We start from the raw sequence: 27,333 nt of genomic DNA on the forward strand, positions 1-27,333 counted from the left end.
TCTTTGTCTTTCTGGCTTACTTCACTCTGTATAAGGGGCTCCAGCTTCATCCATCTCATTAGGACTGGTTCAAATGAATTCTTTTTAATGGCTGAGTAATATTCCATGGTGTATATGTACCACAGCTTCCTTATGACAATGACTTCTCATGTTAAGTTTCTATTTAAAATATCATTTTTTTAAAAGCATAGTTAATACCCATAAAGAAAAACATCTGTGATAAAGAAATGAAATCTGACTAAAGTTACAAAAGATGCTTCTCACATGAAAAAATGCTCAACATCAATAATTATTAGGGAAATGCAAATCAGGTCATGTACACACTGCTATACTAAAAATGAATAAACAACAAATACCTATTGTATAGCAGATGGAACTCTGCTCAACATTACGTGCTAGCCTGGATGGAAGCAGGGTTTGGGGGAGAATGGATACATGTATATGCATGTCTGAGTCCCTTCACGATTCACCTGAAACTACCACAACACTGTTAATCAGCTATACCCCAATACAAAATAAGAAGTTTAGAGTTAAAAATAAAATAAATTTTTTTTTAATTTAATTAAAATAAAAACTGCAATGAGGTATCACCTCACATTAATCAGAATGGCCATCATTACAAAGTCTACAAATAACAAATACTGAAGAAGGTGAGAAGAAAAGGGAACCCTCTGACACTACAGGTAAGAATATACGTTGGTGTAGCAACTATGGAAAACAGTATGGAGGTTCCCCAAAAAACTAAAAATAGAGTTGCCATATGATCCAGCAATCCCACTTCCATGCATATCCCAGACAAAACTGTAATTTGGAAAGATACATGTACCCCTACTGTCAGAGCTGCACTATTTATAATAGCCAAGAATACATGGAATACAAGAATACATGAATACAATACAAGAATACATGGAAACAACCCAAATATCCATCGGCAGATGAATGGAAGATGCTAATATATCTTCTAGTATCTTCTATGTGTCTAGCACATAAAAAACATCAATTAGGGCTTCCCTGGTGGCTCAGTGGTAAAGAATTTGCCTGCCAATGCAGGAGACATAGGTTTGATCCCTGAACCAGGAAGATCCCACATGCTGTGAAGCAACTAGGCCTGTGTACCCCAACTATTGAGCCTGTGAAGTCCATGTGCCCTACAACCCATGCAATGCAACAAAAGCCACAGCAATGGAAAGCCTGTGTGCCACAGTGAAGAGGAGCCCCTGCTCGCTGCAACCAGAGAAAAGCCCAGGCAGCAACAAAGACCCAGTGCAGCCAAAAATAAATAAAAATATTTTGGGGAAAAAAAGCATCAATTATGTCTGGCTCATCAACTAAAAAAAAAAAAAAAAAACAGTTCTGGATCATAAAAGGCCCAAGTCTACTAGTTCGTAATTACTTGCAAAAACAACCATGTCTTATAATAAATTATATCCCTAAGTCAGGTGCCTCATATACAACATTTTAAAAATACTCTTTAACAGACAAATGAGATTCCAGTCATTAAAAAGTCTATGTCTGGGGAAAAAAAAAAAAAAGCTGCTCAAGAAAGAGTCTCAACCTTGTTAGTAAGATGTGCACTCAATTCATGCTATAGTCAGGGACTGCCTAATTCTACTCACAGCAAAACTGATGAAAACAACCCTCTTTATCAATTAAGTAGTGCTTTATCAAACTGACTCCACTTACTAATAAAATAAAGCAACAAACAAAACTATAAATCCTCGGATGTGGACATGGGAGTCGGAAGAGAGCATTAAAAGCACTTAGTGGAACACTCTGAATAATAGTAGTGTTCAAATTAAAGGGCACCAGTAGATTTAGGCCATAAAGTATGATGGACTTGTCTCTCAGTTAACCATTACTCAGAATTAAGCAAGAATTTTCCACTAAACTGAGGAGTGCTGATTATAAAAAGGCCCTCAGCTTTGCTCAACAAAGCCAATACTTTTTGATATGTTTTTCCTTATTCTTCATACAGGAAAAATAGTATTCACTTGGACAACAAATGCCATCATGATGAAGGCAACTATAGAAAACCAGTCTCCAAGGTTAGATGTTTCTGCCATTTCCCTCAGCTATTCCCAAGTAGCTTACCCTCAGTGATACTGGGTACATCAAAACTGGGGAGGCAACTTGGTTATCTTGGCTCCTCCTTAAAGGAAAATCTGATGAGGTCACTTTTCTGCTTATGCTCTTTCAGGTACTAGTACAAAATATGAATTATTCATGCAGAGAAAGAAAATATAGCGAATTATCTCTACCCTCCCCTCCTGGAGCCCAGAGCATTCTTCAATCACAATCTTTCAGGCACTCTAGTCCTCTAAGCTTGTCTGAGTTTCCAAGTCCTTCTCAAGACAGCTCCAGGCAGCAACTTCCAATCAGTCGGAGATGGCCCATGAAATAAAACCTATTTATCACCTGAATACACTGCTAATCAGGAGAATGCTCTGGCCAGAGGAGGGTCTGAGCAACAGTGGCCTCACAGGTAAAGCAGAGTCAAAGAATAAACACGTGGACAGTGACCGTCCAAGCAAGGGAAGTGATGCGTGGGCCCCAGGTCACCTGCACTCCTATCCTGCTAGCCATACGACCTTTTTTACGCAGATGGTGTCTTGGGATACAAGGCTAATGCCCCAACAATTAAATTATGTAAGTATCTTCCTCTTCTTCCAGTCTCATCCTTACGTAAAAATCTTCTGTAAATATTTGACACCCATATAATTTCATTTACTTATAAAGTTAGAATATCAAACTCATGTTGGCACTGTTCCAAAGCCGTCACAATATAGTGGAATCCCGTTTTAGATATCACATTCTGTGAGTTCAGTTAACATGAAATTCACCCCTAAGAGATTTATTCTTGATGTACTAACAAACTTAGCTCCTGATCCTACCAAGTAAGGATTCAATACAAAACCATGATGGATTCACTGAGATCTATGCCATCTTATAAAGCATCATAACAACCAAACAGCTGATGTTTATTGCTAATGTTACCTCTTTCTCACCAGACCCTCAACATGGAAAACAGGTCCCCTGTGATCTAAGCCCATCTTTATTGTAATTTGACCTCCTACGGTTAATACCAACAGCAGGAGTGCCACTCACGGCAGAGCTGGTGGTGGGGCATAGGACGCATTATATCTACAGTCATGAAGCAACATCTAGAATAGGAGAATGAGAAATAACATGAGAAGTCAGGAGCATCAAAAGCTCACAGAACGGACCTGGATGTCAAATGTTACAGGAAGTGAGTTTATATCCAAGAGCGCTGTCAATGAAGAGACTCAGGAGTCCTGGTTTCCGTGGTGTCTGGAGCTGGGGCAGAAAGAGGCAGCTGCAAGCACTGGTCTGACCCTTGGGCTCTCGCGCTAGCTTACCTCGTGCACAGGCCCCAAGGACTAGCTACTCTGAATCATTTGCTCTTCTGGAACTGGCGTTTTCTTCATACTCCTGTGCCTTTGCAAACGCTTTTCCTTCCCTCTGAAATATCCATCTCTTCTCTGCTCCCACAGCATTTATGAAATTGGAATTTAAGTTGTTCCTGTATATTTCCTTTGTGATTGTAAGTTCCTTAAAAGCAGAGCCCTGTTTAAGTCATCTTAATTCCACTAAAGTGCTATAATATTACTTTATATCAATATATAATAAGGAAATATGTAATTTGATCATTGAATTATTCATTAAAATACGCTGAATGGAAATCCTGATGCTATTATAATGGTGGAAGATATTCTCACATATACTCGTTTATTCACTTATCTGACAAACGCATATTGAGATTTTAGTTTTTTACCTTTTTAATGTGTCAGACCAGGTGCTAGGAAAGGGAGATATGAAAGTGACACGACCTTGACCGTTACAGTTCTCTGCACTGTAAGACCACACAGAGAGGACAGTCTTAGCAGGACGTTGATGCTTTTACTCTCGTTACTATCCAAATTGCCATAAAATATACACAGACTAATATTTCATTGAAATACTTGTATACTTAATAGATTAAAGGTACAAATTTTAATTCATGCATTGGTTATTCATCAAGTCTTTATAGATCAATTTCCTCTGCTTCATAACTATAGTTTTGAATAGAATTATAATGTGCATCAAAGATGATTTCAATAAATGACCCCACTTTTCAAATTTTCCATTACTGAGGTTCAGAGTCCTGCTCAGTGGTAAATATGCAATAGTACATTTAGTGCATTAAACTTCAATAACAAAATCAAAGGCAGATTTTTATTACCTATGTCCATAAACTATTAGATCTTAATATTAGCCCATTTCCTCATCAAATCACATTAGAACACAAAAATTCCACAGATTTATGTGTTTGGTTTATTAATTCAGGAACTGTACCATTTAGAATCTGCAAACCAAAAGTGTCATTTGATCTCTAAAACAAATATATTTATTGGAGAGTTGAACAACTTTTTTATCTTAATGAAAGTCATACATCAGTTTTTCTCAATGCAGAAGTTAAATATTAATTAAAACACTAAAAAGTACACATGAAAGGAAAAAATTTCCATATGCTAATTTTGATGGTCTGGGTACAAAATTCTGTGCTAATAGGCAAATGTTTGGCTTCCCTGGAGGCTCAGACAGTAAAGAATCCACCTGCAAGGCAGGAGACCTGGGTTCAGTCCCTCAGTTGGGAAGATCCCCTGGAGGAGGGCATGGCAACCCACTCCAGTATGCTTGCCTGGAGAATCCACATGGACAGAGAAGCCTGACAGGCTACAGTCCATGGGGTGGCAAAGAGTCGGACAGGACTGAGCGACTAAGGACATACCCAGGCAAACGTTACATTGTTATACTAAGTTCACTTAGTAACTACACTAAGCAAAGTCATGTGCCCAGAGGCAAAACTGCAAAGCCTACATCATGAAAGCAAATGCAAGACCAAAACCTAACACAAACTGAAAAATAATTTATACTATATTGTTATCAGTTTTTAAAACTCAGAAGTATTATTCAAGATAAACCCCATCCTACATTCTGCTTTGACAGTTTTAACTTATTCTTTTAAGAAAAATCTGTTTGGAGTCTAATTTTCCTGTCAAATCTGTTCTTGGCAAAGATTTCTTTAAATCTAGTTTGCCATTTGCTGTTTGTTTATCCCAATATGATTACCAAGCTCCATCATGAGCTCCAAGGCACTGAGAATCCTGAGGTTAAGAAAATGGACAAGACTCCTGCTCTGAAAGAGCTTTCTCTAGAAAACAAACCAGGAAATAGAAAGAGCAATAATAACTAGAGAAGAAATCAAAATCTAATTTTTGTAGCTCAATTCAATTCACTAAAAGTCATAGACTTATTATCTTGGGAAAAGACACTAAATTTAGTCACACCCTTTAGTCTAGATGTAATTTCTTTAACTATTCAGAAGAAACTAGCAGTCATGGAGAATCAGCCTCAGAAGCCCCAATAATTACCATTTACATTAATATGGTATTGCATTAAGCTTTCCAAAAATAGGATTCACATCTTCAAATTCACATGTGCCTTCATGTATCCTCAACAGATCTCGCCTCCAACAGAAGAAACATTATGTTCTTCCTAGACCATCATTTCAATGGTGAGTTAGGGATTTGAATGTTAAAGATAACAGGGGTTGGACTGCTCTATAAGAACATTATAAGCTCTAACTTTTAGGAAACAACAGGTGCCACTGCCTCTCAATCTGAACACACAGATGCTGGGGTCTTTCCCCCCTCAGGTTACAGGAACAACAGTAAGCAGGTGTGGAATCAGATTGTGGTTCATGTTAGAAACCACATGCCATCACTTCACACTTTATCCTACGTTAATTCTATCAACGACTGGATGTAGTCAGCGTTACACAAATAGATGTTTCATTATTATGTGTATGTTCGAGACAGATGTGGATCTGAAGCCTAGCTATGCCACAACTGATGCTATCCAAACAAGCTATGCAGCCATGCTAAGCCTTGGTTTCCACTTCCACAAAATGAGTCTAAGCATCTTCCTCAAAGTAAGATGTGCCTGAGGTCCTCAGCAGCAAGTAAGTACTAAAGATGTCAGCTATTACCGCAATAAAACATTTCCATTGAAAAGAACACAGAATAGTATCTGTGAAAAGTTCCCTAATATAAGAAAACATACATACAGAAAGCATATCTTGAAGATGTTATTACATCTAAATTTCATAGCAAACTGTACCATGTTTATAAGACTTGGATCTCTTTCCAAACTCCAAACACTACAACTTCTCTAGAGTTTCCAAGCAGAGCTTTCAAGTTACTAAATAAAAATAGCTACATCTGTACCAGTCTAACAAGTTTACAGATGAGGACAACACAGATGAGGAGAATAAAGGGTATGAGAGTTCTGAAACATTTAGAGAATTCAAGGTGATGGAATTAATTACAGATTCAAAAATCTAACTGGGAAAATTCAAGAATATGCACTTTTCCAAAGGTATTATTCAAATTAATCCTGATCAAAAAACAATGTTTTAGGAAAATAATTTAAAAGCACAAACTAAAATCAATTTTCAGCATTAAAATATTCCATTTGAAAGGGGCAGATCTGGACTTGACAAAGTACTCATATGATACACTGGGAAGTCTCCCTCATTCCCTCATTCCTTCCGTCTCTCCTTTCCCTCCTTTTTATCTCGTTTATTTTTAGAATGGCAGAGATCATATTCATTTTAAAAAACTTTTATTGAGAATTATTATATTCAGCAAATTTCTTATTCTCTCAGTATCTTAATTACCTTGCTCAGAAAGTGGGAATGATAATAACTTTACCTATTCAAAAGGAAAGGAATTATACTGGTCAAAAGATTTTACAATGAGCTTCATTTTGCTATAAAATTATACTGCAAAAAGATGCTAAAGCACTGATGACTGATTATTTTATACAGATATTTTATATTATATAAATATTTGTTATTCAGGCAACATTTAAATGGCACTATTCAAGTGATATCAGATAATATGGATAGTTACAATGGTATGAACTAGCAACAATAGATGTGAACAACTATGTAAAGTACTCTGACTACAAGCTAGTATTAGTTCTTTTACTGTTATATAGGTAACCTGGGCCTATGTAGTGCATCTTGTTCCAACCCTTTATTGACTTATTATATCAGAAAAGTATAGATCTGGAAGAAACCTTTGAGACTTCAATGAATACTCTTCACTCCAGTACATTTTTTCCCTAATATGTTTTCCTAGCTGTTTTCATTATCAGACCATATGGAATTTTAATGCAGATTTATAGTAAGTGAAACTGATGGACCCAAACCAAAACTCTACATATGTTATGAAGGAAAAAAGCTAAATGCTAATTATTTTCCCACTCACTAGCAATGGCTAATGATGAATTCTGTCACTCTATCACATATAATCTTCTCTATCACATGACGTTTTTGTGACTCCCCAGTTTCATTACTTTCAGAGTAACATTTACAAATAGAAACAATTTTATTTTAGTGCTACTCTCTTGACACCATCATAACTCTACACTTATTGCAAAGTTCTTAGCCTAATTATCTCAATAGAATTGCTATATTTTCTACTTGTCAGTGACCTTATTTAACAACAAAAAAGTTAATCTTCTCTTCCTTATCCATGATTCTCTTAATAAACATAAAATATTAAGAGGAAATAATAATAATAACCGTAAGAGCAAGATAAGCAAATCTATTTACTTTTTTAATGGTCACACACTCAATAACAAAGTCAGGACTAGTAGTCTTTCCACTATGTTATTCCTCTTAAAATATATACATATTTCCTTAAATATATATATATATATATATATATAGGTGTGTGTATACTTGAATACATATGTATTAATAAACACTCATTGAAAAAAGACCCAAACAATACAGAACCTGTTTATAAACATTCCCGTGTCCACTGACAGAGTCTTATTTACCAGAGGCAGCCACCACTAACAGTTTGGTGTCCTTCGGATATTTACTGTGGCCAGGAACAGCAATAGATTCAAGCACAGCATTACAAACCTTTCTTTCCTCTCATTTTTCATTTTTTTTACTTTGGCCATCTTTTCACCTCAGAATACATAAATTTATTCATTTTATTTTAAAAACTCTTCATCCACCATCCATTCTTAAAAAGGTATGTTCTCTTTTAATATGCCTATAATTTAACCACATTAAATATTTTGTAATACCCCAACTGTAACTAAAAATTCTACAAAAGGTGAAAATCAAGGATTTACATTTCAAATAAGTCAGTCCTCTCTACTGTTTTGTATGATTTAACTCTGTATAATTTAAAAAAAAAACACTTAAAATATGTATATTGAACTTAAAACACTTGTATCAAATTACTTTAAATTGCTATAATAATTTGTTCTGAAAGACCATGTCATCACCCAACCCATATATTTTCACACAAACACATATACTATAAAGTATATTCTGTATGTTAATATTTATATATACATATATAACACATTTTCATTATGCCAACATTTTCTAGAAAATATTCTTTGTAGTAAACTCATTTCTACTCTTTTATAATGAGAATTTTCATTGGAAGGCCTGATGCTAAAGCTGAAGCTCCAATATTATGGCCACCTGATGCAAAAAACCGACTCATTGGAAAAGACCCTGATGCTGGGAGAGATAGAAGGCAGGAAGAGAAGGGGATGACAGAGGATGAGATGGTTGGATGCCATCACCAATTCAATGGACATGAGTTTGAACAAGCTCCGGGAGATGGTGATGGACAGGGCAGCCTGGTGTGCAGTCCATGGGGTCACAAAGAGTCAGACACGACTAAGTGACTAAACAACAACAACTCTTTCATAACTTGTTTTTCTGTCACGTAAACAAGATTTGTTTCATACAGATACATACTTAGAGAAATGATGGCATTGGTTTTATAACAATGAAACTAAAGCAATAAACAGCAAGAAAAAAATGATAATGAAATAGAATTTGGGGATAAAACGGCAAAGAGTAAATAAATGTCTTCAAATTAGAAACCATATGGCTTGGGCTTCTGTTAATTATGATAAACTATTTAAAGAGCACAAATGAGTATTAAAAATATTTTGATAAAGGTTAAATATAGATTTTTCTTTTAACATTTTTCAAATGTTGCTTCTAAAACCTCTTAGCAGTTAATTGTCTTCCAAATATTACCCTCTTTCTAAGGTAAAAAAGACAAAAGATAATTAGTTGCTCTGGAAGTTTATGTTTGCCTGATTATTCTGAGTAGAAAAATGCACATTTGCAGATCTGCCAAGTTCAACCCATTTTGCTGGAGAATTCCCAGTGCACTGGATTTTTGCCAAAGAACTAAGCTAGGCTGTTGAAAGTTCTTTTATCCATCTGCAAAATTTCACTCTCCCTCTGCTGGCGGCCACAGACACCCTTTACAGACACTAGGTTTAGACGTGCAATGAAACACACATTTGTTCTCTATAAGCTTTTCAACAAAGCACACTTCAGTGTCCCCTTCTTATAAGTATCTCACTTTAGAGAAGCTCTCACCACTCCCTGTGGAGCTGAATAAAGCTTTTCTATGATAGGCTCTTCCTATAAGATTTGCAACTCTTACCATTATTTGAAGAGTTCAGAAGCACTTCTAAAAGCTGTAAGCATTTTACAATGTTTTCTTTGCACCACTGAACAGCTCCAGCTGATGAAAGCAAAATGAAAAGGGCCAGATGCATGCTGAGAAGGGCATGATCTTTTCTGTGAGATCAGTATTTCCAGCTTTAGTCCACCGAAGGGTAAGGTTCTGCTTCCCTCATATACTTTGCCCTTAAGCATGTGGACTCAGACACTGTAGATCACTGCGATTCATATCAGGTGGTGATTTTTAAAAAAAGTTCTCCAACTTATCCAAGACAAACATGCTTATTCTATTGTTCCCTTGTTTGTAAAATTTTAAACACTACAGAATATGGTTGATAAAAAAAATAACACAAATTTTACTGATGTGCCCCTGATTATGTGACCAATATAGTAACTGTAATAAAGAATTATTAGCATAGCTAGAATAATTTATACAAGTTAAACAAAGGAATTATTGGGGGGGTTGCAAATTTTGCTTGGAAAAAAGTAATCAATTAGCTCATTAGAGCTTTGTTCATTATACCAGATATCAATCTGCTCTCCATGGTCTGTGTAAACTAACCACAGACTTAGGGACTGATTAGTGCCCAAAAACCTTGTCATGGAGTGAACCCATTCTCGCCCCCATCAAAGTCTCTTTTTTTCTTTCAGAAAAATCAGTAGTACTTTGGTTTACTGAGTTTTCATATTCTCCTTTTTTCATAGTGAAGACAGAAAAAGGGATTTTATGCCAATTGTAAATAGATTTAACCAAAACCAAAATAAAATAGGAAACAGGACAAAACAAAAGGACATTCTTCAGTCGTAAGAACTGTATGTAAAACACAATTCCAGTAATACAAAGATTATATATCTATTAAATTTAGCCAGGGGGAGAGAGAGCATCTAGGAAGCTGCCACATTGATTTGATGCTTAGTAACACTTTAGGGATTAATATGAACAAATCTAATTCTATCATTACTCCTAATTACATACATTCTCCAAGAAAGAAGTATTCCAGAAGATATAGAGCTTAAGAGTTTGAGTTTTCTAAATTAAAGCAAATTATATCATAGTTACTGATCAGAACAAAGGGTCAACATTCCAGCACTGTAGCAAAATCTCAAATATAACATTTGATTTATATAAAAGATAAGAAATTGGAACCATTTAAGTATAAAAAATTTGGCATCACAGGCAAACAAAAACACACATTATCAATAATCATATTAGTGCAGAGAATTCTATCCCCTAACATCTGAGAAGTTTATAAGCCTTTGCTACTTTCTCCCAGTAACCCTACACATTTTAAACAAGTCTTGAAAAGCCTTTTGAAAACTCAAGGCTGTAAATTTTATATCTGGCTCACATGATATCATAGTTAACTTTTCAATTGTTACTTCCTTTTGCTACTTGCGTCTGTATAGCCAGAACAAGATTTCACATACTAGGAGATACAGATCTCAGTGTGTGATTCAGGGATCAACATCTGAATAGAAGATGTCAGGGCACAACCCAAAGCTGAGCTCTTTTTCCTTCCCCAGGAAAGGAATCCTGGAATAAAAAGACAAAGCTCTCGCCATCAATGGGCAGAATCGCAAGTCAGGGACACATGGGGAGTCCTGAGCCACTCAGAGTTCTTCCCGTCTGACCTCACTATTGAAAGCTGTTGGTGGCATAAAGCCCCAAGTGATCTGAGCCATGAAGAGACAGTCCTCTAGTCACCACAGTATTTAGAGGAAGGACTGTCTGGAGGCAATGAGAAAGACAGTAGATTCTAAGGGTAAAAATCCTCATTGGACTGTCAGAGTCACTTCTTTCTTGGTGAGCTAGTGGAGATACCTAACTTCCTGAGAAGCACTCTGGTGTGGAGGACAAGCCGTCTTCTTGCTATGTCTCAAGAGCTGAGGACACTGTTTTCACTTCAGTTACTTCTAACCCCAGCTGGCTGTTGAGACTGACCTCAATAGGCCATCTGGCGGTGAAAGAAAATGATCTGGATCTCAATTTTGATTCCACTACACTTGCTGGTCATTTACTGTGTGAGTTGGACAAATTGCTTAACCTCTAGGAGACTCATCAAATACAAAATCAAGTTATAATATTTACCTCATTCAGGTACTATAACTATCAGAAATAACTGAAGTACACAATTTGAAATTGTATGTGGCACAAATCATATGTTCAACACTGTCGTATATTAGTTTGACTTTATAACTCCATTAGCAAGTTCTACATACTCTAATTTAGCTTTCTTTTGACCATTCCCTGTATCTACCTTATCCATGCTCTAGTTCCCTAAAGGTTATTGTTTTCTTTAAAACACCCCATTCTATTTCTATGAATACTGTCAGCCCTAGACAAAGTCACATCCTAACAGAACAACATCTTTGCAACTTATACCACATACTTTCATGGCTGCTCAAGATCAAGGCAGTTAAATCCTCCCTGTCCATCTTTTGATGACTACTCCTGAACTTAGTAAAAGGGTCCCCATGTACAAACTTAAATTAAACTAAGTGCCTGGCTTTTCAAACTCCAGATTTTCACATATGTAGCAATGGTTTTTATGGAGTTTCTTTGGCCAAAATCAGTATCTATTATCACTAAAATTACCAATATAATTATGCACTAACAAAGTAATAAAGTCAAAGTAAACACTAACCTGCCTATTGGAGAGAGAGAAATTATCTTAAAGTCACAGTTTATCTTAAGAACTTTATATTTTAGTGAAATTCAGTATGGCTGTGGACCAACTAGAATTGTAATTTTCAAACAATGTTCCACTTCAAACAATTATAACTTTTCAAACAATGGTCACTGATGATGTCTCAGGGGATTTACACAAAAGTGGATGAAGAAGGAGGAGAAAGAGGTGACCACAGCAATTGGGTTCAGGTCCCGCATGCCTACTGGAACCAGAATACTTCTCTTTTTATCTTTATTTACTCAGATTTTATTTTTCAGTGTGGTTTTGCAGCTAAAACAACATTTGACAGTTCCTCAACTAGAGCTCTTCTCAGTTTTATAAAAAGCTCTACACTCTCAAGTAAACACTCAAAAGAACCAAAATGGGAAATAGAAATTTAGAGTTCTCTCATTAAATGGACATGTTAACATACTCACAATTCAAAGTCAACAAACAAGTCTTTCATCTTTGGGCCTGCTTAGTACTCCTATAGTCTAACTCTGCCGTGCCGAGGACTCACGCCAGAGCAGGAAGAACATGCCTGAGGAGCTTCAGACAGCAGGCTCTCTCCAGTCATGGCACACAAGACAAAAGTTTTGGGTTAAAAAAAAAATCATCTGGTCAAACAGTGCTCTTAAATTTTGCCATAAAAACACCATCATGAGGAGACACACACCAAAAATGAGCACCTAAAGAATACTCAATAACTTCTTTTATCCCTTTTCTCCAAGCTGAGTATCTCAGATTTCTGATTTTTAGAAAGAAATACTCAACATACAGTTCACTTATAAACACACATATGTTCATACAAGCTAAGGGAAAACACCACACTTAGATCAATGTCTTCAAATATGGCTCTATTTTAATTCTTTGGGAGGAGGTCATTATACACTAGATTGAAATAAATCTTCCTACCACCTAAGGCTTGTCATGATCTACAGTGGTCAGTTGAGAATTGTAATCAGATTGGAAACTTTAGTCCACTGATAAAATTTAGGGAATTTGATTATACTACAAATTTCCAGTCATTGATACCAACCTAACGTAATTTTTCCCTCTCCCTTTCTCCACAAACACTACTTCAAACTTTTCTTCTTTCCTCAAATTCCTATTAACTACTCTGGCCAGACCCTCTTCATTGAGAAAACAGAAATCTTTGTTGACACTCCCCTAAACTTCCTGCACCAAGTCTATCAGCTCATCTGTGTCTGTGCATATTCTACTGTCATTGCCTTAGTTATGTGAGGTGGAGTCCTCCCCTCAGTCACGGGTAATCCTCCTCCCTGCCCTGCGACTCCACCCCTTCCTTCCTTCTCTCACCTTCAATCCATCCCCTTCTCTTCACTGTTCCCATTAACATTGAAACATGTTTGAAACTCTATCATCCCACCATCCCATTCCAGCTACTGGATTCTCCTTATTTTTATTCACAGACAAAATTTTCATAAGAACTATCTTTGTGCCAACTTTGTCTCCTTACCTCACATTTATTCTTGAGACCACTCCAATATGGCATATGCCCCCACCATTCCACAAAAATTTCCCTAGCCAAAGTCACTAAGGACGTTTATGTGGAAAAATCCAGTGGGTTTATTGAAATCTTCATCTTCCTTGACCTGTCTCACCATTCTCTCCTTTTCTTCAGGTATTGGAACTGGTCCTCTGTTCTTCATCATACTATAATCTCTACTAAATGGGTCTCATTTATTCCCACAGTCTTAGTTACCAACTGTGAGACAGTGGTTTCCAAAATCTAAAATAGATCTCTGCTCTGAGTTTCTAAGACTCATCTATCTATCCAACTGCCAGTTTAGCATTTATGCTTGGAAATATCACTGGTATTTCAAGTGAAGCAAATTGTATCATAATATATTAATACAATAAGACAGGGTAATAGCTGCCTTGTCTAAAAATAGCCCAAGCTACTTAGGGCTCTCTCATTATAAGTATTAATAAAGTTGCCTAGTTCTCATTTGACATTCAAAAAATAGCCACAAAGTAGAGAAAATTCTTGCTAATTAAACGATCATCATTGAAAAAGTATAAATTTTTTGATGTAAAGCTATTTCCCTAACTTTTTTTAAACTTAGCTTCAAATTAAGCCTCTTCAGAGCACTTGCCCTGGGTTTTGTAAGGTCCCTCAGCAGAACTAAAAAGTTTTTTAAATTGTGGTTTTATACAGACATTAAGCTGATTTCTCCTCTTTTAGTATTCTCATATATCTTCTATTCACTGGAATGAATTTTTAATTTAGTATAAAGGGACAATACATGCTTCATTGCATCTAAATGTCCCAGGTCTTTGCACAATCGCCAACACTGATGGAGTCACACCGCTCGTCTAATAGTTCATAATGCAATTGCTTCCCTTGTAACCGGACATCATGGTTTCTATAATATTTTAGATTCCTTCTTGAAAATAAAGAGTCTTCTAAACTTCAAAAAGGAATTGGATTTCCCCAAATCATGCATGTGACAGATATTTAAAACTTTTATATTCTATTATTTAAGTGCATCATTTCCTTTCCTCTTTTATTAAAAAATTTTTTTCATGTAAACAGAAACTGGAAAATTCTCCACACTGACGCAATCTATTTGAATTATCCAAAATCAAATTGCCTGCTAACAAACTTAGAGCAATCAATTTTATGAGCAATTCTGAAGATAATTTTTTGATCACAGAAAACAAACCATAAGCCTTTGGAGACAAACAGACAATTTTGATGCACAAATCCCAGTGTATTCACTTTGTCCATTGTATCTAATTTCTTTCCATCATCTCCCTCATTCTACCAATGAATATAGATACTGATCGATTTACTTATCTTTCCAATCCTAAATAATAGTGACAATAATTTGCTAGACTCAGAAAGAAAAGCCCTATCATATTGCATTTCTCATAATTAAAATGTTTAAATTATTAAAAGTGTAACATCTTTAAATCTGTTTTGCATTGGCACCCATGCTTAGTTGTGTCCTACTCTTTGCAACACCATGCCTAGCTTCCTCTGTCCATAGAATTTTCCAGGCACGAATAGTGGAGTTGGTTGCCATTTCCTACTCCAAGGGATCTTCCTGACTCAGGGATCAAACCTGGGTCTCCTGATTTGGCAGGCGGATTCTTTACCACTGTGTTACCTGGGAAGAACTTTAAATCTATTTACACACACAAAAAAAAAGTTTACCAAAGTAGAACTTATACATTTCAACTTCTGTGTCTTTTTATAGTATTCCTTCTACAGTAATATTAAAAATACCAAAAGTACCTTTTGCAACATGGTTGTCATTTGAAATGTCAGTTCTTCATGTCCCTGTTCAGTTACTTACCTAGAAGAACAAAAAAGAAAACATAAGTTTGAAATCATTTCAATATATCTTCAGGAACAACTTTCACATTTCTAATAAAATAAGTTTAAAAAAAAAAAAAGTTTTGTAGTAGGCATTGATAAACTTGTTAATAAGAAAATTGTCACTCTATTAGAAATATGAAAGAGCAGCCAAAAACATGTAAATCTTTCAAGAGCTCAGAAAAGTAAGCAAAACAAACTTTAAAAACTATGAAAATGTTTATCTAATTATTATAAAGAACTTTAAGCAACATTAGTAGATTTGAGATGGTCAAGATAATTGAGACCAAAATTAAATTCTGTGTTCATACTTCCAAATTATTTTTTGTTGGTTCACATTTAGTATGACAAACATTATTTAGCCAATATGCTTCAGCTGATGCTTTAGTCATAGTCTATATGAAAGTTTACATAATCTACATTAAAACTTTTTTTATTAAACATTATAAAAACAATAAGACTTAGGAACAATAAAAATCATTCTTATTCCACTATATGAAGTCAACAGGTTTACTTATTCATGTTCTTCCTCTTTTATTTTTTTTCATTTATTTTTATTAGTTGGAGGCTAATTACTTTACAATATTGTAGTGGGTTTTGTCATACATTGACATGAATCAGCCATGGATTTACATGTGTTCCCCATCCCGATCCCCCCTCCCACCTCCCTCTCTACCCGATCTCTCTGGGTCTTCCCAGTGCACCAGGCCCGAGCACTTGTTTCATGCATCCAACCTGGGCTGGTGATCTGTTTGACCATAGACAATATACATGTTTTGATGCTGTTCTCTCAAAACATCCCACCCTCGCCTTCTTCCACAGAGTTCAAAGGTCTGTTCTGTACATCTGTGTCTCTTTTTCTGTTCTGCATATAGGGTTATCATTACCATCTTTCTAAATTCCATATATATGTGTTAGACCTACAAATATGAATAGGCATTCATTTAAACAGGCATGAATATGTTCTTCTTTAAATTGAGAACATATAATACACTATAATTACAAAATATTGTATTCATTTTTTACCTATGATTTACACTCCATGTTTCTATCTACTGTTCACACATGTCATTTTAACATCTGCAAGTGTGTGCACTGCAGTGCTGTTTCAATGGTCTTTATCTTCTTAATGAAAAATTATTGTCAAATTTCTATAAATTATCATTTAAGTATGTGTGTATACACATTTTTTAATCTCTTTTCACTTTGGTCCTAACTTTTGCTGATTTATGCATCCCTACATCAGGTAGGATATATCCTTCTCCATTATTATGTCAAAATATACTTTTATATTCAGGCCTATGTCTTTTCCAACTGAAGCGTAGTACCAATTTGTTGAGAGTTTAAGTCCTTAAGTTCCAACTAGGCTTATTAGGACTGCATTCAGTCTATAAATAGACTTGATAAGAACTGACATCCTAACAATTATTTGCCATGTGATCCATCCCTTATTCAAATCTCCCTTTTCATCTCCCAAAAGAGTTTCAGTATTCTTTGCATAGTCCAGGCACACCCTTTGCTAAGCTCTTTCTGAAGTACTTAATACTTTTTCTTGCAATTTTCAAAAGTAACTTCTTTCTCATTACATTTTCTCCTTGATAGACATCACTACTATTAACTCATACACTTTTATTTTGTGTTTATTCTCTTTAGAAAGTTTGTTGGCTCCTCAAAGTTTTTAACATTTCTCTAATTACATTACAGCTTTCAAAACCATAAGAAAAATTCACAAGTTCTTCCTGAATATTCCCATTAGAGAAGCTAATATAATTAGACGAAGGTATTTGGATCAATCGAGTTCATGACAGTGAGGGCAATTAACATGACTTACTGAGATGCATCTCCAAAGCAGGCTTTGATTTTAGCATGTCCTTCCAGTTACAAACTACATTGCCTCCCACACAGTATTCAAATATTTTATACCTTTTCATTAGGAGCCTATAAGGACCAACCTAAACAGTTTTACTGATCAGATTTTCAGATAAAACTTACTACACAATTACGTGGTTTGGCTTTTTTCAGAAAGCTACTTAAGTGCATGTGTGCCTCACGGGAGAAAAGGCCAAAGTGTGGGAACTGTGATTAAATAGGAAGAGCCTGGCTTTGGGATCTTATTGGTCTGGTCTCAAGGTCTGACTTGGCCACTTGCTAACAATAGGCCCTTTGCAAATGGCTTAACTCTGAGCCTGGTTCTCCTGAAATGAGGTTAGTTGGGGGCTTAGACACAGGAGATAGGATGCGCCTGGCATAAATTTTACACTCAAAAACTGGCGGGTATCATCATCCAATAACAGAAGACCACCATATCTAGACCCAATCCCATTTTATATATGTTTATTCATTTAATTTCACAATAGCCATGTGAAATACCTCTTTCCATGAGGAATGAGGTCAGAGTCTATACCGAACAAGTTCATGGTAACAGTCAACACAGATCCACAGAATAAATCAGCTAACATTGATCCCTAGTCAGCGTTCTCTCTACTCTGACAACGCTCTCTGTCCTATCTTCTGTTTTCATTACTTTTTCCTACTAATATCTGGGCTTCCATAATAGTCTACAGATTTCTTTTTAATTGAAATGATCAAGAAGGCACCTTTTCTAATTAATTTTAAAATCCACCGAATAATGTCCATAATGCTGAAACTGTCATTAAAACCACTTATCATCTATCTGACTCAAAATACCTTTTCCAACATTATCATTAATTCCCTTTACTCATCCTACAAAGAAACCAAATTCCTTGCTATTCCTCTTTACATACTTAGAAAAATTTATCTCCTTTTCCTGTCTCCATATTTTATCTCAAGATAATTCATTTTTTTAAAATTTATTACAAAATAAATAACTGCTTGCACTGGTTATTTTCTAGGCACCCCTGAGCTCCCATCTGTTCACTTTTCTTCTCTACCCTTCTCTCGTTCTAGGAGGTTGACCCCACACTGTGTCACAGAAGCTCTCCTACAAGCTGACTTCCATTTGTGTTTGCTCAGCATGATGCTCCAGCAGCAGATCCCAAAGTGGAATCGGCGTGATATGAACATATGTATTCTTCACGTTCCCTCCCTGCTTTGACATCCAGGCAAGAGTTGCATTTTTCCAGCACCAACAGATTCCATCAGAGAGTCCCTCTTCTATATTAAAGTAACACAGTTTCCACACTTTAGTCTTTCAGGTCTAACCAGAGGGTGATGGTGGTTGCCCCCACAATACCTCACCACCCACTGATGGTTCCCTTAACCTGACTCAGTTCTTCTTAAACTATCTCTTCATTAAAATCTCTTCAAGATCCTGGCTGAGGAACTTCCATGGCAGTCCAGTGGTTAAGTCCCCTCCACACTTCCACTGCCAGGGACACAGGTTCGATCCACAGTCAGGGAACTAAGATCCTGCATGCCACAGGTGCGATCTTAAAAAATAAAAATAAAGAACCCTGGCTGAATGCTTCCTATTCCTTCTCATTAAAAAACAAAAAAAGAAAGAAAAAAAGAAACACAGAAAGTACAAAGAAGAACATTCTATGCACAAAGCATATGAAAGTAAAGAGAAAAATATTCTTGAAATAACCAGGCTTAACAGGAGACACACTACTCCCAGAATCCCTTTCTATACATACATATAGCTACTTTTGTAAATATTATATTATCTAACATTGCTTTTTGCCTCATGGTCCTTAGCCATGCCAATATTAATATATACAAACTCACTTCATTTATTTAAACATTTTCCTAGCATTCCAGAAAATATGCATCAACCATATGTCTATTTAATCAAAGAAAGACATGCTTTCTATTATATAATATCCAAAATTAGTTTAAAATTTTCTTAGTTTTATATTTTCAAGTTTTTACATTTATAATTCTTACATGAAAGAAACTTGAGGGATGATGTTTACTTGCAGAGTCAATCTAAAATTCACACAAAAGCATTGACTGAAATTGTTGGCCAAAGGAATGTTAAGTTGAACAGGCATCTCCTGTCTCACAGCTAAACTGCAGTGAGAAGAACTGAAATGAGAAATGCCTGTGTCCTGTCATTTCCTCTTCCCTTATAACTGCTGCTGCTGCTAAGTCACTTCAGTCGTGTCCAACTCTGTGTGACCCCACAGATGACAGCTCATCAGGCTCCTGTCCCTGGGATTCTCCAGGCAAGAATACTGGAGTGGGTTGCCATTTCCTTCTCCAATGCATGAAAGTGGAAAGTGAAAGTGAAGTCGCTCAGTCGCGTCCAACTCTTAGCGACCCCATGGACTGTAGCCTACCAGGCTCTTCCGTCCACGGGATTTTCCAGGCAAGAGTACTGGAGTGGGTTGCCATTGCCTTCTCCGTCCCTTATAACTACCATTTATTAATTACCTACAATATGTCTCTCTATGTATCATCTATTTATTCTTTGTAACATGTAAGATTGTTGCTTAGTAGTTCAGTTGTGTCCGATTCTTTGGCAACCCCATGGACTGTAGCTTGCCAGGCTTCTCTGTCCGTGAGATTTCCCAGGCAAGAATACTAGAGTGGGTTGCCATTTTCTTCTCCAGAAGATCTTCCTGATGCAAGGATTGAACCTGCGTCTCCTGCATTGGCAGGAGGATTCTTTACCGTTGAACCACCAGGGAAGCCCAACATGTAAGATAGGAATTACTAAATCCCTTTCACAGATGAGAGAAGGTTAAATAATATGCCTAGGCTCTGAATGCTGAAGTCAGGAGCTGCCCATCTGCAAAGTCTTTTGTTATATTTTGCTGACTCCTTTAAAAAATTTATTTATATTTTACTTGATATCAGGAGATTAGGCAACATTTTCATGCCAAAGTCTAGTTATATCAGGTTTTGCTAAATGCTCATCACATTATATCACAATATATCATATTTTTATCAAAAGTGATTTGACCTATTGTATCAATAAACCATTAAAATATTGTAAAACAAATATTGTAGTGTTCTCATTTTATTATCTCTGATTCTTCAAGGCATATTACAACTCTAACAGTCTTTAACTGACAGTTGAGCTATAAACAGGAACATATGAAGGACCCAAGTACTAAAGGGTTAGTGATGTTCCAACGGCATGGAGCCCATAGACTGGTGTCCCTGGACCAATTACAGAATCACTGAACAGAATCACCACAGGCTTTGTTTAAAAGCACAGAGCCTTCAGTCTCACTCTAGTATAATTTTTTTAAGACTTAACAACTTTTTACAACCTCTGCATGTACTCTTTCTGCATATGAAAGTTTGAGAGAATAAGGCAAGAATCATTACCTTACTTCAGTGATCTCTGATCAGCAGTATGTCAGCATCACCTTGGAACTGAGATGCACAATCTTGGGTCCCACCCTAGGTCTTCTGAATTAGAAATTTGGGAAATGGGCCCCATAATATATTTTAGCAAACCTTCCTACTTACAAGCTATTCTAGAACATTATGGAGCCAAGGCAGTGTCACTCTTCACTTTCCCAGGAGGCTCTTTAAAACTCTCAATAAGCACCTTCTCTGATACATACAGTATCAAATGCCCACCACTTCTCTTCCTTGCCCTATTTATTTCATCTACCCGACTTCTAGACTAGGGCTTCCCTTGTGGCTCAGCTGGTAAAGAATCCACCTGCAATGAGGGAGACCTGAGTTCATTTTCTGGGCTGGGAAGATCCCTTGGAGAAGGGAAAGGCTACCCACTCCAGTATTCTGGCCTGGAGAATTCCATTGACTGTATAGTCCCTGGGTCACAAAGAGTCAGACACGACTGAGTGACATCATAATTCATAATAATGTCTAGATTAAAAGATTAAAGTTTCAACAGATGCAGTGTCTGCATTCACACAATCATTTTAGGAGCTGACAAAATCATACAGAGTTATTGAGACACTTAAACCAGAACCATCACTTCAAATTGCTTTAGAATCATGTACGTAACCATAGAGATCACACAGCTTGCATAATGCTCTTTAAAAAAAGTCTTCCCTAGTCCACTTTGTCTGTGGTGAACAATCCTCTCTGTGCCTTGGCCCCAATTTAGAAAGTACAACATTGAAGCATTCATGAGATGTTTCCATGGAAAAGGCCAATCAAACTGAAAGAAGAAAAACATCGTCTCCAGGTGTCAAGAGAAGAAAACAAGTTCACAGAAACCTTGTCCAATTAAAGTTCAAGACAAACAGCCAATAACATCATAGAATAGTAATTGTGGGTTGGCTTGCTTTCCAGCTCTTAATGCTCATGAATGTACTCACAAGGACCTGACTCAACATTTCACACAACAGAAAAACCAATGTGGTACACGACACGCTGAGTGAAGCGTTCCATCTGACACTTAGAACTGGCTGCACTCAACTACTTTTCATTTTCGTCCCAATTTCAAGACTGCCACCAACACAGGGCCTGATGTCCTTGCATCTAGCTTGGGCTGTTCTGTCAAGTCTTTGAGTAGTCTGAGCTCCACTGCCAAGAACACGCCTTATTTCCTTTTGAAACCAAAAACCAGTGTCTGGGCCTTTGCATACGTGTTTATTCTTCTCCAAGAAAATCAAAAGCAATTTACGTGCTTTCCCCTTCACTGTGAGCCTGTAACTCTCCTCGCTTAATGAGGCCGTGTCTTGTGCTTAGCTGAGTTTAAAATGCACTTTCTCAGCCTCTTCCAGATATACAGTTCAACTAGATTCTCTTGGCCTCTGACTGTGAATAGCTTCCTACAGTGAAATATATCACACTCTGATTTCTCTTCTTTCAGGGGAGAGTATTTTGCTTTGAGGTTGGCAAGGAAACAACTTGGAAAACCATTTGCAACAAATAAAATATTAACAAGACAGAATCTCTCAGCATCAGTTTCTCAACATCTCTTTCCTCCCTAAACTTAATTGAAAATCCCATGTAAAGACAAAGACTCACTAATTTAATCTTTTTGACCTCATTTAATAACTCCTTAAATACGAAAAATAGCTACAGTTGCTTTCCTTCATGTTCTAGTCATTTTTCACAATGTATGTTTCTGTTCATACTTTATAGTTGTCCATTCACAACTGACTACTAAAAACAATATCTGGACAGGTGGATTAATATTTAGATGACTATGTAGGAACCCCAGGGTTAAAGGTGGTAAGTCAGAACCTGAAAAATGGCTGCCCATAAAATGATATGCAGTATCATCAGTATACTAGGCATTAATTAACGGCCATTCAGTCTAGCTAGAGATGACATAATTAAGCAGAAATTAATAATAACAATAACTTATAGAATTATTTCTAAAATTATTTCGGTAATAATAGAGCCTATAGAATTTTCCAAGTGTCAAAAATTACATTGACTGCTTTACACACATTATCAAAACTATTCAAAACTACTCCATGAAATCATCTTATATTTTTTACTCTAAGACAAGGAAAGAGAAATATGAGAAATAAAAGGACTTGCCCAAGACTGTACTGCTAATAAGTGATGAGATTGAAAATCAAATCCAGGTCTCTGATGTATAAAGCCTAGGTCTCAGCCACATTTGATTGTAAATGAAGGCAAGGTAAATTAAGTGACATATTGGTGGGCTTCCCTGGTGGCTCAGCAGGGAAGAATTTACCTGCAAATGCAGGAGACCTTGGTTTGATCCTGGGTCAGGAAGATCCCCTGGAGAAGGAAATGGCAACCCACTCCAGTATTCTTGCCTGGAAAATCCCATGGACAGAGGAGCCTGGTAGGCTACAGTGCACGGGGTCGCAAAGAGTCAGACACGACTTAGTGACTAAACCAACATCATTCCTGGTGGAGCAGGCATTAAATGGCTTGGTGGTGTGTAATCTTTACTGAGGTGATGAAGCTGAACTTGGAAGTAATTAAGAGGAGAGAACAGAAAAAAGAACTGGAGGAAATGAGACAGGAGGGAAGAGAAAGACCCAAAGAAAAATGTAACATGTGATGTGTTACTCTTGGCCTAAAGTTCCCTGCTGGCTCAGATGGTAAAGAATCCACTTGCAGTGCAGGAGATCCAGGTTCAATCTCTGGGTCTGGAAGATCCCCTGGAAGAGGAAACGGCAACCCACTCCAGTATCCTTGCCTGGAGAATTCCATGGACAGAGGAGCCTTCGAGCTACAGCCCATGGGGTTGTAAGAGCTGGACGCGACTGAGCAACTGACACACGAAGATGCCCAGAGGCTTCCCAAGGGACTCAGTTGTAAAGAATCAGCCTGCCAACGCGGAAGACACAGGTTCAGTCCCTGGGTCAGGAAGGGTCCCTGGAGAAAGAAAGGACAACCCACTCCAGTATTCTTGCCTGGAAAATCCCATGGACAGGGGAGCCTGGCAGGCTATAGTCCATGGGATTGCAAAAGAGTCAGACACAACTGAGAAACCAACAACAAGAAAGATACATAGCAGATATCCAAGGCAAGTTGAAGAGACTAGTAGAGTTATTACTAGCTGCAGTAGAGCTAACAAAACAGAAAGATAAAATTGAAAACCTAAGTTAAGGTTGGACTTCAGGGTTTTAAGTGTCCAGCTATGCAGTGTGACCTTTATTGATAGAATATGATGCATCATACTTCAGGTTTTTCAGTAAGGAAATGACATGATCAAAATAGAGTCTTAAAGAGATGCATCTAGTAAATAGGCAGGCAGCTTGGATGAGCGTTAGAGATAAGTAATTGCAATGAAACTAATGCTCTGAGGACCTGTCAACTGCAAAATGCTTCAAAGCTTAATTACATCTTAGTTCTTAAACACCAAATCTACATCAGTCAAATATTCTGGACTTATTGGTAAACTTGCCTTTCTTCGCTCCAGGTCAAGTCAGGGCTATCACTTCCAGAGGCTCTGGCCATCAGACTGCAAGTTCCATGAGGTAGGGATTGCTGTTGCTACTTAAATTGATGAACATCTGCGCTTAACACTGAGTAGGCATTGAGTAAATACTTACTGAAAGAATTCATGCCTGAGTCAGAATGCTCAATCCTGTAAAGGGCTAACTCTAGGCCTATTGTTATTAAATGTTTAAGTAGAACAGAGAAAAATGGAAGCAGAAATACACTTTGTATGCAAACCATCATTTACATATCTTTGACATAAATCAATATGCCAGCAAATTTGGAAAAATCAGCAGTGGCCACAGGGCTGGAAAAGGTCAGTTTTCATTCCAATCCCAAAGAAAGGCAATAACTAATAACTGGGCTTCCCTGGTGGGAAGATCCCCTGGAGAAAGGAATGGCTACTCACTCTGCTATTAACAATACAACCAAGAACTATAATTCATAGTCATTTCTTATTAATTGTAAGAAATGTACCACACTACTGTATGATGGTAACAATAGATGAGACGGGTGACAGAGTAATACAGAAATTCCCTGTACTATCTGCTCAATTTTTTTGTAGACATAAAACAACTCTAAAAAACAAAGTCTGTTAATTTTTTAAATGGTTCGCTTCTTCCTTGATGAAATACATCAAAACATATTCTTACCTTTTAAATTTATATTTCATTTTATATATTAATACTATACTAGATATTAAATCTCTATTCTTTTGAGCTACTTGAGAGGAATATATATCTTTTTTCTCCATTACCCAAAATAGATTTCCCAGTCTCAGAAAGGAAATATGGTGGAAACTATCTCTTCCCAGGTGGCGCTAGTGGTAAAGAACCGGCCTGCCAATGCAGGAGACATAACAGCATAAGAGACACAGGTTCAATCCCGGGGTCAGGAAGATTCGCTGGAGGAGGACATGGCAACCCACTCCAGTATTCTTGCCTGGAGAATCCCATGGACAGAGGAGCCTGGCAGGCTACAGTCTCTAGGGTCACACAGACTCGGACGTGACTGAAGTGACTTAGCCTGTATGTACGCATCTCTTATATTATTCTTGGAAATAATAAGAATTAAAAACTCTTCCAGAGACAAGAGGCATGACAGCTTCTGGAGAGGCGTTCTGTTTCCGCCAGCTGAAAGGGAGAGCAGGGGGAATTGCAGTGCAGTGGTGTCAGAAACCCCAAACAGATGTTCAATCCATTGATCAAAAAGATGAGCACTATGGAAGCTGAGGATCCATCTGTCCTCTCCCACAAGGAGATGGAGCATCACCAGTGCATGGAAACTTTTGGCACAAGAAAGACCTTAAGAGATTCTTTGCTCTCATCCCTTCATTTTCACAGATGAGGGAATTTTAATGGCCAACTAATTTCTGATAGGCAGTTCTCTCCAAACTTTTCTGAAACATGAAAAATAAACAGCCTGATTCTAAGAGGTTAGAGAAAATCAGCCTCTTTTCTTTATCATGTATGCAAATAGCTTCTGCTTGAGACATAAGAATTTTTTCCATTTGAACTTCTAGTAACAAGAAGGGGCAAACAGAAACAGAAGCAAAAACAAAGACACAATGAGAGGCGCTGGGCAAAGAAAGAGAGGACTGGTAGATTAAGTCAACAAACTTGAGGCTCAAGGAAAAAGCCAGGAGCAGGGATTAACTTCTGTGATGAACTCCAGAAGCCAGAGTCATACAATGTTTTTGGAGGCAGATACAGTTTTTGTTTTGCTTGAGTGAAATCCTGAATACTCATTGCCAAATCCCTAAAGAAATGGCCCCTTCTTCAGTGACCAGTGATCAGAGAAACTCAAGGAGAGGAGACTCTAGCTTTGGCTGTAAAAGAAAGAAGACTTGTATATCACCATCTGGAAAAGAACCAGCGGGAGAGCACGCTGGAGAAGGGAAATTGAAAAAAGGAATTTGTGACTGAGGAACAATTTTCACCTAGGATACAAGAGGCTGCACTTTCACTGACACATCTGTATATAGCTCACGTGTGTGCGGTCGGCATTCTCACACTTGGAGTTAAGTGGTTTGCTTTCCTCTAAAGGACGGTTTGACTACAAAGTCAGTGATGACTCAAGTCAGAGGGAGCTGTCCTTAGAGCAGGAAAGTGGTTGGACATTCCAAGGTTGGACACAGAAGGAAGCCCCTAACAGGGCTCAGGTTGATGACAACAGAAGTGACAACTGACAAAGCCCAGCATTCATAATTTTTGTCCAAAACAGCCCCATGGCAGCAATAAAAACTTTGGCTGAAAGCTCTTTACCCCTTTCTCAGCATCTGAGATGCCCCAAATGAGAACTCAACTGCTGTCTTAACCCACCCCAAGAAAAGCACCCAGATACTCATTTATCCTTTCCACAAGGATAGAGAGGTCTCAACAAGCTGAGAAGCTTCGTGCTGAGTTCCTCAATCTTTTTTTCTCCCTGCTCTTTATTTTGTTCTGGTGAAAACACTTCGAACTTTCTTTCCAATGCACAGATTTATCTCTCAGAATGTTACTTGCTTAGACAAAGCGAAGGACTTGGCAACACATGGACTGTAGGAGAAATTCCTGCTTGCACTGAGACTACAACCCTGGTTAATAAATGGCTTTGCTCTAAACAGAACTTTTTCAAACCAGAGTCTATATCACCCATGGCAAAAGAAATAATTTTTGAAAGTATATTGTAGTTCCTTCCCCTATGTCTGGGAAACAACACACAAACAGGTAAGCTCTCAAAATAACCAGCTGGCATAAATTAAATCAGTGCTTTCCTCCAAGTGCAGCAGTTCCGCTGATCCTTCGAAGCATTCTAAAGCAGGTTCCTTTCTCTCCACTAGAGCGTGGACACAGTGGCTTGGAACTGAAGCAGTGCAGTGACAAGAGAGGGAAAATAAATGCTCCCATTGTGCAGCTTGCTGAGACAGAAATGAGAGTCTGACTCGCAAACACAACACAATTAGAGGC

Source organism: Dama dama, chromosome 17 (assembly GCF_033118175.1).
Source record: "Dama dama isolate Ldn47 chromosome 17, ASM3311817v1, whole genome shotgun sequence".
NCBI classification, from domain to species: domain Eukaryota; kingdom Metazoa; phylum Chordata; class Mammalia; order Artiodactyla; family Cervidae; genus Dama; species Dama dama.